Source organism: Coptis chinensis, chromosome 8, assembly GCF_015680905.1.
Source record: "Coptis chinensis isolate HL-2020 chromosome 8, ASM1568090v1, whole genome shotgun sequence".
In the NCBI taxonomy this organism is placed as follows: domain Eukaryota; kingdom Viridiplantae; phylum Streptophyta; class Magnoliopsida; order Ranunculales; family Ranunculaceae; genus Coptis; species Coptis chinensis.
In genome coordinates, this window is record NC_141463.1 from 87,651,786 (window position 1) to 87,665,890 (window position 14,105).

At 35.0% G+C, this 14,105-nt stretch overlaps 1 long non-coding RNA gene across 1 annotated transcript in view; it reads left to right on the forward strand.

Annotated features, from left to right (window-relative positions):
* The window catches only part of LOC147483930 (uncharacterized), a 53,525-nt gene that overhangs the window by 37,664 nt on the left and 1,756 nt on the right, over positions 1-14,105 (forward strand). The window contains exons 6-7 of the long non-coding RNA XR_015205947.1: positions 3-902; positions 995-1,045. This is a non-coding gene — a long non-coding RNA (uncharacterized LOC147483930). The remainder of the gene's footprint in view (positions 1-2; positions 903-994; positions 1,046-14,105) is intronic.

Sequence of the window (14,105 nt, forward strand, 5' to 3'; positions counted from 1 at the left end):
AGGTTATATAGGTTATGAAGTTGTAACGACCTTTCAGGTGGCCAATATTTTTTCAAGCTCAACTCTGACAACATTTTTGAAGGAACTCAACTTCCTATGGTAGGAGTTCAATTCTATTTCATTACAATTTGGTTGAGTTAGTATTGGGGGTTGCCATTTCTTCTCCATTTTGAAAGGTACTTGCAAAAAAGGTAATTGAGCACAATTTGAAATACATAAATAGAGGAAGTTAATACATAAAAAAGGTACCCGCAATTTGAAATAGAGTGCATGTAGTTGCATAGCTTTGAAATTTTCAAGCAGAGGCAATATCACAGGAAGCATAACGCCAAATGATACCTGTTTACTGCGACATTCTGACGCTACAGCCTGCGCCTGTGGGGTATTCGTTTTCTGTATATTAGGGAATTGTTGTTGGTTTTCTGGTTGCCGTGTTCTGTCTTGTCCTCTATAATGAACAAGATTTTGTTTAGATACTTGGATCCCACTCTGCTTAGAAAGCTTGTGAGGATTCGGTTATGTCTGCCTTTCTAGCTGATCATCTTTCTATTGCATTTGCAGCTGACTTTGTTCCCTCACCTGACCACTTTGCTGCACTTGAATTTCAGATCCAGATTTCTGTTGCATCATATCCACTTCAGATGAAGTCTAACCTTGCTTCTGTGAATTCTTTACTTCTTCCTCTTTATTTTGAACACAAACATTTTCTTGGTTAGAAACTTGCCATTGAGGGAACGATTGATTTTCTATTGAATTATTTTTGTGGGGCAGTAATCCTAAATTTTCAAATGCAAATTATATTATAGTTCTTGCGTGAAAGCTAACACTACATTTTGCACGATCCTCAACCGTTGCCATATCTTGCTGAAAAGAACTCTAAAAACTATGACATTTCTTTGGAGGTAGTATATTCTTTGTGTTATTTTTTATAGTGCTTCCTGTTTCTCTATAGGCAGTTGTATCATTTTTAAACTTCTCTTTTGTTTCCTTCTAGTGTTATCTCTTGATCCAATCATTGGAGCTATTGCAGTTGGAAATGTCGTGGGTAATATTGAAACTCATAAATCCTCATTTACTATTTTGTTTAATTACATGAATTATTTAATCTTGGCAAGAGTTCAGCATTACTAGCAAATATGTACCTGGCAAATATTTTTGGGCATTATCCTATTTAAGCATCATATATTCAATTAAATATATTAATATTGGTAAAACCTTTGGGTGATGATACCAGAGGTCTGGGGCTTGAACCCCGCCAGCATCAAAGAGTTACTGATCTCATTTAAAACAAGCTTACTAATCAAATAATATAAATATATATATATATATATATATATATATATATATATATATATATATATATATATAACATAAATCTATCATTGAAGATTTGAAGTTCCATTTAACTATTGAAATTTAAATAAGTTGAACATGAAGATATAATGAAATAATCCCATGTAAAAAAAAAAAAAAAAAAAAACTATTCGCTGTCGCTAATGTATATTGTCAAGTGTTCTTTGTTATTTTCTAATACTCCATCATTCTCTTCACTGTCACTGATGTATATTGTTTCGTGTTCTTCACTCTTTGCCATTTCTGCATCCTTATCTTGACCTTTTGGAATGGTTGTCCTGAGTTCTCTGTTTTCTTGTCCAAATTCCATGATGTCATTGTGAAGATATTGATTCATTTCAAAAAATTGTCTATTAGCTTCCCTTAGTTCATTGATTTCTTTTTCTGCGTTGTTCCTTATCTTTTGGAGTTCTTTGTTTTCTTTCTTGGCTTCTTGGAGTTCTTTGAAATTATAATCTCTAACTTCAAATTGATACACGTTGTGGAGTAATTGTATAGCTTGTTTTGCTGCTTCGTTCTCTGATTCGATTTCACAATTTTGTACAGTTCCACAAAATGATTCCAATGTGTCTCTTTCTTCATATATCTTGTTCACATATTATCACCTAACAACTTTTGATAAGAAAAAAATGATACCTAGGTTTATGTAGTCATAACCAAGGACTGAGAGGCTAATAGACAACATTGCATCATCTGTGAATCAAGTATGTAAGAACAAACCTAGAGAAAAAATGATGGCGGTATCAAGAAAATAATAAATCTATTGGTAAATGCACATATCCAATCTCCTTCCCATGGGTAGCGATCAAAGAAAGCGAGTGATCTCTTGCATCATCTCTCTCACTATAATAAACCAAATGGAGGTTAAAATATCACCTCCGCCTTCATGGGAGAATAATACTAATCATCAGTTTAGATATATCAGATGCCTCAAAGTATTAACCTAGTTATTCATATCTACTATACTGACTCTGAACTTCTACAATTAGATTGGTGGCCTATGTTGTTTATGAGAACAGAGGATATGAGGGGAGGGGTGGGTGGGGTTAAAACTATGAAAGCGGTAAACACAAAAATTAACTACGCTTAGCTAATTAACTAATGATTAATTAAACAAGATACATAAAATCTTGGAAAGTGTTCGTCAAAGATTAGAACTTCAACCCCCAAGTTGAGTTGAGATGCGCAAGTGTGATGTTACACTACTCGCCTCACACATCCAACCGGTCCAAGTAGGTTGAATCCCCAACTCTTGGTAAGTAAACTTAAACTAAAAGACTAAACTTCCAAAACTTAAACTTTGTCATGTAAAAGCTTGGAAAGTGTTCGTTAAAGATTAGAACTTCAACCCCAAGTTGGGTTGAGATGCGCGAGCGTGATGTTACACTACTCGCCTAGCACATCCAACTGATCCAAATAGGTTGAATCCCCAACTCTTGGTAAGTAAACTTAAACCAAAAGATTAAACGACTTCCAAAACTTAAACTTGTATAACCCTTATACTTACTAAGAATTGTTATGAATATAATAAGCTCCATAACAACAGAGACTTTCTAATGGCATTAATGTGTAATATTTAGTTTCTTTAAAACAAAAAATCTATAATTTGTTAACCAGATAGATGAATGAAAAAGAAAGTAGGTGAACTATCTGAATAATATTTGCACTGCATTAGTAAGCAAAGTAAAAACAATTACCAGCCATTCTCAGTGTCCTTGAAAACCTTCAATGTCTAGAAGTTTTACAGCGATAGACTGAGTCTTCAATCCTTGTCGTAAGTTCTTAAATAAGTTACTAATATATACTAAGAGTAACTTCGCTTGCACAGGTTAAGAGGTTAAAATATCACCTCCACTTTCTTGGGAGAATAATACTAATCATCAGTTTAGATATATCAGATGCCTCAAAGTATTAACCTAGTTATTCATATTTACTGACTCTGAACTTCTATAATTAGATTGGTGTCCTATGTTGTTTATGAGAACATGGGATATGAGGGGAGGGGTGGGTGGGCTTAAAACTATGAAAGCGATAAACATGAAATTTAACTACGCTTAGCTAATTAACTAATGATTGATTAAACAAAATACGTAAAAGCTTTGAAAGTGTTGTTTAAAAATTGGAACTTCAACCCCCAAGTTGGGTTGAGATGCGCGAGCGTGATGTTACACTACTCGCCTCGCACATCCAAACTGTCCAAGTAGGTTGAATCCCCAACTCTTGGTAAGTAAACTTAAACCAAAAAACTAAACTTCCAAAACTTAAACTTTGTATAAGCCTTATACATACTAAGAATCGCTATGAACAGAATAAGCTCCATAACAGCAGACACTTTCTAATGGCAATAATGTGTAATCTTTAGTTTCTTTAAAACAAAAAATTTATACGAAATGGGGGATGTGTGAAAATATTTGTAAACGGTGAACTTTCCGTGTTGGTGTCCTCTGAATTTTTTGTTCTTACGCATGGACTATTCCACTTAGAAAATTCAAGTTCTTTTAAATGTTCCTTTCAGTTTCTTTTTTTGTCGAGTGCTATAGAACTTGTTGAGGTGACTTTGAGCGTACAGGGTGAGAAACCCTTCGATAGAAAGTATAACTTGAAGCCGCTTTTTTTTATAAAAATAACAAAAAAAAATATATAATAATAATAATAATAATAGGGTACAACTTGATTTAAGTCTAAAGGCCAGGCATCCATGCCTGTATGGTTTGGAACCAAGGGCTTCCCAAGAGATTCCAAACTTGGCACCTTCTGTGGGCTGTGATTGTTAGTTTACACCCAATCAACTTAGCTACGTCCTGGGGAGAATTTAAGCTTCTTTCGAAAGGAGCACAGCATAAACCTTTGCTTTGTGTCTAGATGGCACTCTCTGATGGTCAAGGTGTAATTGTGTCATAGATTGTTGTTTTTTTCGGTCGATAAAACAATATTGTATTAGAATATCAGTGTGATAGGTTCACACTACCCTTATAATAGTTACATCAAAGCTGCACTGTAGCTTCCCAATCAGTTACAATAGAATAAAAACTCAAATTCCTAACAGTAGGAAGATGAGATACCCAACCCCAAATGATGTATTTGCAATTACATGTATCCTTTGATTTCTTTCCAGCCAAATGGTCCACATAAGAGCATGAGCAGTGTCTTTACTCAACAACATCCCCATAGGGAATAAAACCGCCAATGGCTTCTTAAGGAACATACTTCTCAACCCAGGAGAAGTATCGAGCGGAATGTGAAGAGAGGAAAGAAACAACTCCCACACTTTCTTAGCCACGCTGCAATCCAAAAAGAGATGTTAGATAATCTCTTCTTCTTGAGCACACATCACACACCTATTAACCAAAATTTGCCCCCTCTTTCTTAGATTGTCTGTTGTTAAAGTTCTTCCACATAGAAGAGCCCACACAAAGAAGCAAACTTTTGTAGGAACCAATTTGTTGCAGAACCTTATGAGGGAAATTTGCAAGACCCAAGTACCCAACTGATGCTCACTAATTCTCTTAGATTGTCTTTGAAACAATTTTGCAGTTTGTTATTATCTTTTTCTAGTAGCTCCCCTAGACTGCAGGAAGGCTCACCGTACCAAGCTTTCCTTGTTGATTTCATAAATTTATTCCACCCTCTCCCGATCGATAAAATAAGAGCAGGGGATAAAATGTGCACAGCAGACCACGTGCTGGTGAACCAACAAAAGGGTTCACCGAAATAAATTTCAATCCCTAGATTATCATCAAACCCATGTTGTTAATAAGAAAAGGTTGGGATAAAAGTGGAATAAAAGTACCTTAAAACGTCTCCAATCGAAGAAAATTTAGAAGACTTTGAGGATTCGTCTGGTGTTGGGGGTATCAAACCTGCTACAAAGGAGCACTTCGAGGTGGTCATCAGCTCTTGATGTTCTGCCACTACATAATCTTTGTTTTTGTCTAGAAACTGATCAGCTTGATATGTCACCTGTATAGAGAGTATAAAATATTAAAATATAATCAATATGACTACTAAGAGTGAAAAAGATAATCATATATATTGAGACAAAGCCATGAATACCTCCCCAACATAGTGAGATATAGTAAAATCAGTGCGAGAAAGCTTTGGCTTGATAAAACGCTTGTTATTTTTGAATGTCTGATACAATTTTTGCGCAAAAGTTTCATGTGTAGATTTTGGAAACATGCTGCAAGGAATATAATGTAAATCAGAGTATGCAAAGTAATATTTCACATAAAAGAATTCAACCGTCATAGTTTTTGGAAGAACGTAGAATATTAAAAAATCCTTCTAGGCTATGAATTCAAGAACTTGAGATTAGCGCCTCCATACCAAGCTTCATCCAGAAGCGCAATGATTCCTCTAGGTTTCTGCACAAATATAAAGCTAGTCGATGTAATTGAATATTGCATCATACATATTAAGCTAGTCTGGAAATGCTACAGTTAAGGGACAGTGATGACCTTCTCAATAAGATCCAATACATCTTGGTTGTCAACAAACTCTATGTAGCTCCAATCAATTTCTTCTTTTGTATATTCGTCTTACTCCATCTTAAACACATGCTGTCAAAATAAAATCCTTATAAGCTAAGATTAAGAAGCAACAAACCATGTGGACTCATTCATAAAACTTAAACCAATTCAAAGATATCTAACCTGGTTGAAATGCTATTGTAGCTTCTCATATATAAAATTAATACAGAACTGCTCAAAACTGATACATGACAATGAGTAAGCATAATACAAAGCCCTGTTCTTTCAATGTATATCTCTAAAAAAAAATGCACTGGAGCAAGGAATCTCTCACCTATTGCAATTAGAAAATTCAAGCTCTTTTAACTTGCATATGACGCATTGTCATATGCAACTACGGGGTGGGTCTTGAAATTCGAAAATATTGAGATTTCACAAAAGGAATGCAATGCTAAGCTTCAGAAGCAACGATACATATTACAGAGTACATGCAGAGTTCAAAAGTTTCCAAAAACAATAAGAAACAATTTGATATGATAATTCATGAAACCTGGGCAAAAAGAGTATTTTGTCTAAATCTATGTTTGGGTTTTTTCTAATTTGAAAGTTAAAGAAATATTGTTGATTTCCACGAGTGAATGAGTGAGCGAGAAGTAAGAGGTTTTGGGGTTTTGAATGAGTTAGCGGAGAAGAAAGAAGACATGGGGTTTTGTTTTAATTTCGTTACTCTTCTTAGTTTTCGCAGAAGGAAGAGGTTATGTGGTTTTCGATTTAATTTCGTGCGACTCTTCCTAATTTTCGTAGTTTTTTCCTTCTGATTTATTGTAATTAGTTTGGACACGTGAACACTCTAGCAATGCTTCCTTCCTCAATTGAAGAAGGGAGAGCTATAATATATATACTAGTTTTCAAACCCGTCCTACGAACGGGTGCCGTTATATATTATATATTATTTTGGAAAATATTTGTAACTATGCAGAGTTATGAGATATAAATGTTATATTGATCTTGTAACGTGAAAACCCCACTCACCATAAAAATAAAGAATCCCTTCAACTTTTTTTTTTGTTTTTTTTAATAATAGGCGTTTGATCGAAGTTTTTTTGAGAATGCCAAATTAGACAAAGATCATATTGCACCTAGTTGAATAGCTAGGCATTCCCAATCATACGAATATAATTTTAAATAGTAATCAACCGAATCAACGTTAAAAGTTCCACTTATGTGGTTGGGAGCATTAAATTACCCCTTGTAACCTATTAAGGTCCAAAATATGTATATTCTTTATTCGTTGTTAAGAATATCAATTCCCTGGAGGTGTGGGAATTACTACAAAATTATGGTCGTTGCAATGGAAACAATCTTTTCTAACATCATACTAACCCATGAAGTACTTTTGTTTATGTTTAGGACCCTCAACCTCAGATTCAATTATTTAAAGTTTTAAACTCTTCCATCTCATAATGGTATTCTTAACACCTGCCTGAGAGCATCTTTAATGGTAAGATTTGAAAAACACCAAATTTTTTTACCAAACAATTAAACACCAAACAACTTCAACCCAGACATCAAAAATTTGACACCAAATTACGCTGTTTTGGATAAACCATGCCAAAATAGCTAAAAATGCAAATTTAATTAACTTATTGTTATGGTGTATATATCAAGCATTTAGTCTCACATGGGCTTCTTGATATTCTTCTTTATTAAGCATGCATGTTAGCTGAAATTCATTTCTAATTCTAGCAGCAGACATATAGACGTATAGTTGGTTTCATGATTCCAAATGTATGTCCTTTTGGCCATGGGTTAATCTGGATTACGCATGCATTGAACTATAATTGTTTAAAATATAGTATTCATAATCAGTCTAAACTTTTACAACATATATTGTACTACATAAAGTCATACACATAATTATCATTCCATTTATGATAGAGTAGTATATTTGGTTATGGCAATAAGTTTATCTCTCTAGTTATGCTTGATTAATTTAAATGCATATGTATAGAATGAAGAGTAAGTTGATTTTATGTATTTTTTTTTATTGTTTTATAGGTATTCTTGGAATATTTTTCTCAATGGAAGAGTAAGTTGATTTTTTTATTGTTTTATCTGTTTATTTTTATCAAAGTTTATACTGAAGTAAATTTTTATTTTTTAGTAATGTATTTGTCTCATTTTTTTTTTGTTTTGTAGGGATTGTGCTTGTAAATTTATGATGTTTTTTTAATTGTCCAAAAGATATCTGGCTGGCAAATAAGTATGCTTTTGATAACAGAGAAAGGATTTATGTGTTTGATTATTTTGAATATCTGATTAAAACATGGTGACGATGTCGATATATAAATAGTGAAACTCAAAAAGTTGGTTCTAAGTATGAGAAGCCAATTGAATGAGTATGTATTTTTTTTTTTTAAATCTAATTTTATAATTTGAATAATTTTAGTTATAACATTACTTTTTTTTTTTTTTTTCTTAAAGTGATTGTGTTAGCTTTCTGCTATAATGTTGTTTTCCAAAAAGTTAGTTGGAGAACATACAAAATTATTATGATAAGAATTTTGATTGAATCAGTTTTTCTCTAGTGTGTGAATTTTTTGGTTGAAGTTATTAGGAAGGAAGAACTTCATCATTTAAAAAAAAAAAACACTGAAAAACTTTATGATGAAGGAAGTTGTAGTGGTCGGAATGTGAAGACTAAAAAAGATGAAGAAGAAGTTGTTGATAGGTAATTTTGTTTTATCACATATATTTTTTGCTTTGTTTACAGTTTAATTAATATATGATCATGTTTTTATTTTTTATGTTGCTCTTTCACTTCATTCTGACATGAACTCTATGTGCCAAAGCAACCCATCGTCATCGTCATGTTGCCTCATGCATGTACTGAAGTATGCTATAGTGACACCACCCCATGTGCCCATGAAGCCTCCCGTGGCAAAGCCACAATTTTTTTTTTGATTGGTAAGCCTGTTTTAAATGAGATCAATAACTCTTTGATGATGGCGGGGCTCGAGTCCCAGACCTCTAGTATCATCACCCAAAGGTTTTACCGACTTTGCTAGTCCAAAACATCCTTTATTGAAGTTGTGTCCACTAACTCTAGTATTTTTACATCACTTCAAACGGTGAAGCCGTCGAACGTGGGCAAGCTTCAGGTGTATCCTCCAGTGTACCCAATGTTCTGACAATACTCATCCAATTGCATCTGACATTCATTTATGAAATTTTCATCCTTGATTCTTAGTTCGCTAACCTTATCAACGTACAACATATGTTGTGTATGTTTAGGCTTATTACAAAACCAATATAGATAGTTCTAAAAAGAAATGGCTAGTCTACCTATTCATAATTTCTAGAGATGCCCAAGACCAAGTTACATACTTCATATGTTGTGTTGTCTTCTGGAATAATCTAAAATCTTGGACCGGACTATGTTAGTTTAAAGGGATCCCTAGAGTAATCATAGTGCAACAAGCCTCAATATCTAAGACACCTCCAATAGTGAAGTCGTTGAGCGTGGGCAAAAGTTCCTATTTTAGGCCACCACCTACACCAACTGTGGCGACTAAGTCTCCTTTATTGGTAAAGCTACCTTAGAAGTATCTTAGTTTATTAGGTCTTAGCTTTCCTAGATATGGTAGGTAATAACTAAAAAGTTGTTGCATTAATTATTTTTCCGCTTCAACTTTTAAAGGGTTTTAGGTTTCTAATTAGTGTACACATTAATGTCTTATGTTTAATAGGGTAGTATTCCCTTATTGATATCCAATCATAGTGCAACACCGCCACTTTTCCCTCTCTAGGAGGTTATGGTCAATAGTCGGTATAGAGTAGTAGAAGACCTTAACTCTCCTTCATGCCCTTGTGTAGAAGGAAATAATGATTTAATTAACATTTTGTTGCAAGATCTTATTTTATCTGTTAATTTAAAGACTTTGTAACACTATTTTGTTGATCCAAGTTTCTAGTCCATATTGTGTGTGCACAATTTCAGACCTGTTATTTAGACGTAAATTGAGAGAGTAGTACATTGATCACCGAAACCTATCTCAAACATTTTCTCCAACCAACTCAAAGGTAAGTTATTTCCATTTAATTATTATTCTTTCATTTAATTGTTCATATACTCTTGATTATGCTAAATTTAGAGATTACATGTCGTAAAGGTGATATCTCTAATTACTGCTTTCGTAAACTGATGATTTGGTTGACTTGAAAATAGAGTATTTGAGGTTTAATCTTATTTTGTTTCAAGTTCAATCATATGCATTTGAGGTTTCAAAACTTTTAAGCATTTTTTTATAGCTCTAATTAAAAGTTCTTGCTGATTTCGATGCTTGAGGGACATTGTTTAGCGTGTCATAGAAAGCACTAAATATGTTAGTAGTGTTATAGAAAATCAAGTTCGAGATTTTATATCAGCTCACATCTAATCTGATGATATGAGCCTTAGGGAAGTTGAGCTCTGAGGACTACAGGATGATGGACTTACTACTAATGATGGTTTGCCCTCAACCATCAAGACCGGAAAGTGTAGTAGCTTATCAAGCAAAGACGTGACGATGAATTATAAGGGGCGGTGGTTTACCAATTTGTCGTGTGTCGTTGTTGAGCCCGACAAGAAAGGAGAGGCTGCATTAGGATATATGGATATATTCCCTCCACTGCGGGAACTACCAAAAACTGATGTAGATAGGAGATATAATTCCAAGGATACCCGAAGTTTGCCAAAGGGACACAATTCATGCAAGGACTTCTTTGCATAAAAGTGGGGTAATTGAGTTTGTTAACACTTGAAGGGGAGGTATTTAGGTTCATTTGAATTCTCAATACTATCTCAATGCCTTCAACAATATCATCGTCAAAAGGCGGGGATGTGCTTTGCATAAGTGGGAGGATGGATCAGATAGTATATTGACCAACTCCATGTTGCATTGTTCACTAAGTATAACTGAGTTCTTTGTCTCGGCTCGGTTATAGATCCCTGGAAGGACCTGCTCAACGTGATCATCTAGAAATTCAAATTGCCCGGATACAGAGAGTGCAAAGGTAAGATAGTCTATGATTTCAGGATATCAACATATTTCCTCAAATGTGATCTTCTTCATTAGTATAAACAACATTAAAATTGCTTCTTCCATGTTATTTGTAGGGGCAGTTTGTCCTCATACCTACAACTGAGATGGAAAACTTACTTCCACCCCACCATGAATCAAAATTCCAGCCAAATCTTTCTGGATGGTGGCCAACTTCTGGGAATCCAGATTCCAGGGCTTGCTTAAAGCTCACCGATAGGCAGCAATAACTTCATCAAGAAATCCAGCTTGCTTCCACAGACTTGGGAGCAACTCTAGAGATTTGTGAAGTATCTCCTGCAACTTGCAGTCCTCAACAAAACTCTCTGGCAGACCATTAGGCAGTGCGGCTTCAACTGTGTCAATTATAACTCTGCATTCCTTTGCAGCATCTGGTAGTGTCAAAGTCTATCAATGCAACATAAGCAGTCTAAAATAAAGAACTAACAAATTCATAAAGTAACGTTTTGTAGATAGGCCGAAGTTAATACATTATGGTACTATACTTCATGCAGTATTTTCACCCTTTCTCTGCCATTGATCTTATATACTGAAGATGAATTAAGGTTATTTAGGGACAATTTTGATGTCAAATTCATTATTTTGGGAAGCTTTACAATCCAAATATTTCAGCTCCTTCGAGGAGAAGATGTGGTGTTCAGTTGGCAAGTTTTTAGAGCGGATTATCGATGTGTTTCTTAGACACATTAATATATATAGTTTTTTTGTCCCTGAAAGTGCTTCCAACAACACTGTATGCCTTATATTTGATACTTCCATAGTCATCTGAGCGAGCTGGCGTATGTATTGTGAACTAACATGAGTTTGAGGGGAGCTGTTTGTTGGTGCAAGCTAAAACCTAGTAGCAGCTGCAGCAGAGATAACATCCTATGCCACCGCTCATCAATGCTTGACCCAACGAATACAATCCCAAATCACCCGGCACTCCGATCCACTTAGTTTCCCCAACTATGAAGATTACTACTCTGACCCACATTGCACAGACCAAGAGTTTGTCGTCCCAGCCAACACCATTACCTTACTTGTGAGTCCAAGACCATGTAGATTTCTCATAACTGGTCCACCACGGATCGACGTGGGTACAACACCACCGCGAGCTCTATGTTTGTTTGTATGATGATTTTGGCAAGTGGGTGAGAACACGCTAGGGGTATTGTGGTCTGTGGAGGAGATGAGTTTCCATAAAATAAAATTGCAAGATACATATTCTTGGTTTCTTCAGGATCAATAAAAAGAATAACTTGATAACTAATAATCAAAAAGAATTTAACTCAACAAAAATATATTATATAGTGCCTGATGAAAATGAAATATATTGTTGTTTGGAAGCATGTACTCTTAAGGTTATAACAAAGGCCTTCAGTATATCTCGGAAGATAGATTAGATGAACTTTCAAACGCTTTGTTGCTGCTTAGGTTCACTTGTTGGTGTACATCTACGATTCTAGGAGTAGGCCATTAGTACCGATGTTACTTGGAGTAAGGATTTGACGTTGAAACAATCTTGTGCAGAGGATGTTTCCCAGCGTAGATAACTTAAAAGTCGGGCTTAGAAAGAGATAATGTCGTCCATCGTTATGTGAAGCTGCTCAGTTTGTTGAGGACTTCCGATCCAGAAACAGGAAGAGCAATCACAATTGGAAATGCAAGAGGCAGCAACGGTTTATTCGATTCATTAAGAAACATCTATTTAAAGTGTATGATTTAGATTAGGACTCTCTTTGTGAGATCGCATGTAGTTATATATTCTTTTTTTTAGATTACAGTTTTTTTCTCCTAAGTTATCGTAACCCCCCTGCTGATGTGAACATCCTCAATGAGCTCAAAAATGGACTGCTAAGCAAAATAGATTACAAACTCCACATCTTGATAAGCAAAATAGCCCTAAGACATTCATGAGGCTGGGGTATGCTATTATATATCTCAAAGATTTAATTGTGCCCGAAAAGGGTATGCTATTATATATCTCAAAGATTTATGAATCAATCAATCAAGCAAGTGCTCGAGTTCTTGGGCAAACCAAGTTTGCCTTTACATCCCAGCGGTTAAGTCCTTTAGTATTTGAAATAGTCCTTTAGTCGTAGGGTTTTTAGGCGGGTTTAGCTATCCTTCCATTCTAAGTAGGAGACATCTATCGTAGTTTTTTTCTCCACTATTTTCGTAATCCCCCCTACTTACGCGGACAACCCCAATGAGCCCGAAAAGGGTATGCTATTATATATCTCAAAGATTTATGAATCAATCAATCAAGCAAATGCTTTCGAGTTCTTGGGCAAACCAAGTTTGCCTTTACATCCCGGCCGGTTAAGTCCTTTAGTATTTGAAACAGTTCTCAAAGAGGGATTTGGACAAAGAAAAGAAATTTGTTTTCATTTCTTTGTGCCAAAATGTCGAAGCCTAATATGCGTATTATTGATGCAGAATAATATGCTTGGCTTAATTATTGATGCAGAATGCTAAAACAGAAAAAATTACATATTCATTAGCTTTGAATTAGGTCGGTGAAAAAAAAATATAAACACATATCATTTATACAACGACCATTCTCGACGAAAACTTCCACGTTGAATGAAATTAAACTAACCATTTATTCTTAACAAATCAAACTTAACAAACAAAAGTCTATAAGAAACAATCATATAAACTCAACCATGCATGCGAAGCTTTATTGAATATCCAAAATTCAATCAAGTAAATAAGTTTGTTTGATATACATGAGCAAACCAAAATTTCTCAAAGTAACTAATACATCCACCAACGCTTTGAAATAACAAAGAGAAAGTAAGCCTCACTAACTGTTAATTCGAGCACCAAGCCCTGCACCAAAAAAGGGAGAGTGAAGAAGGCGTCTGATGGCGCAAAGAACCTAAGCGCCTATAGTAGAGCGAATGGAAAAACTTTGTAGCAGATTGCAAAGTGTATTGTGTACGACATCTCATCATCCTATCTCAATGGTCTTGAGTTCTTGAAATATTACCGATTTCATCCCCGAACCCTGAATAAGCCGTTCTTCATGTTCCACGCCCATCACGCTAACACTCCTCCATGTCCTCGTGCCTCGATCATTTAACGCCCCACCGGCATTCAATTTAATTAGGGGTTTCCCTTTGGTTCCATTTACTTACTTTTTGTCGGGAGATTTAGGTTGGAAGGTGGTTTATCGGTTTGCTTATTAGAGTCG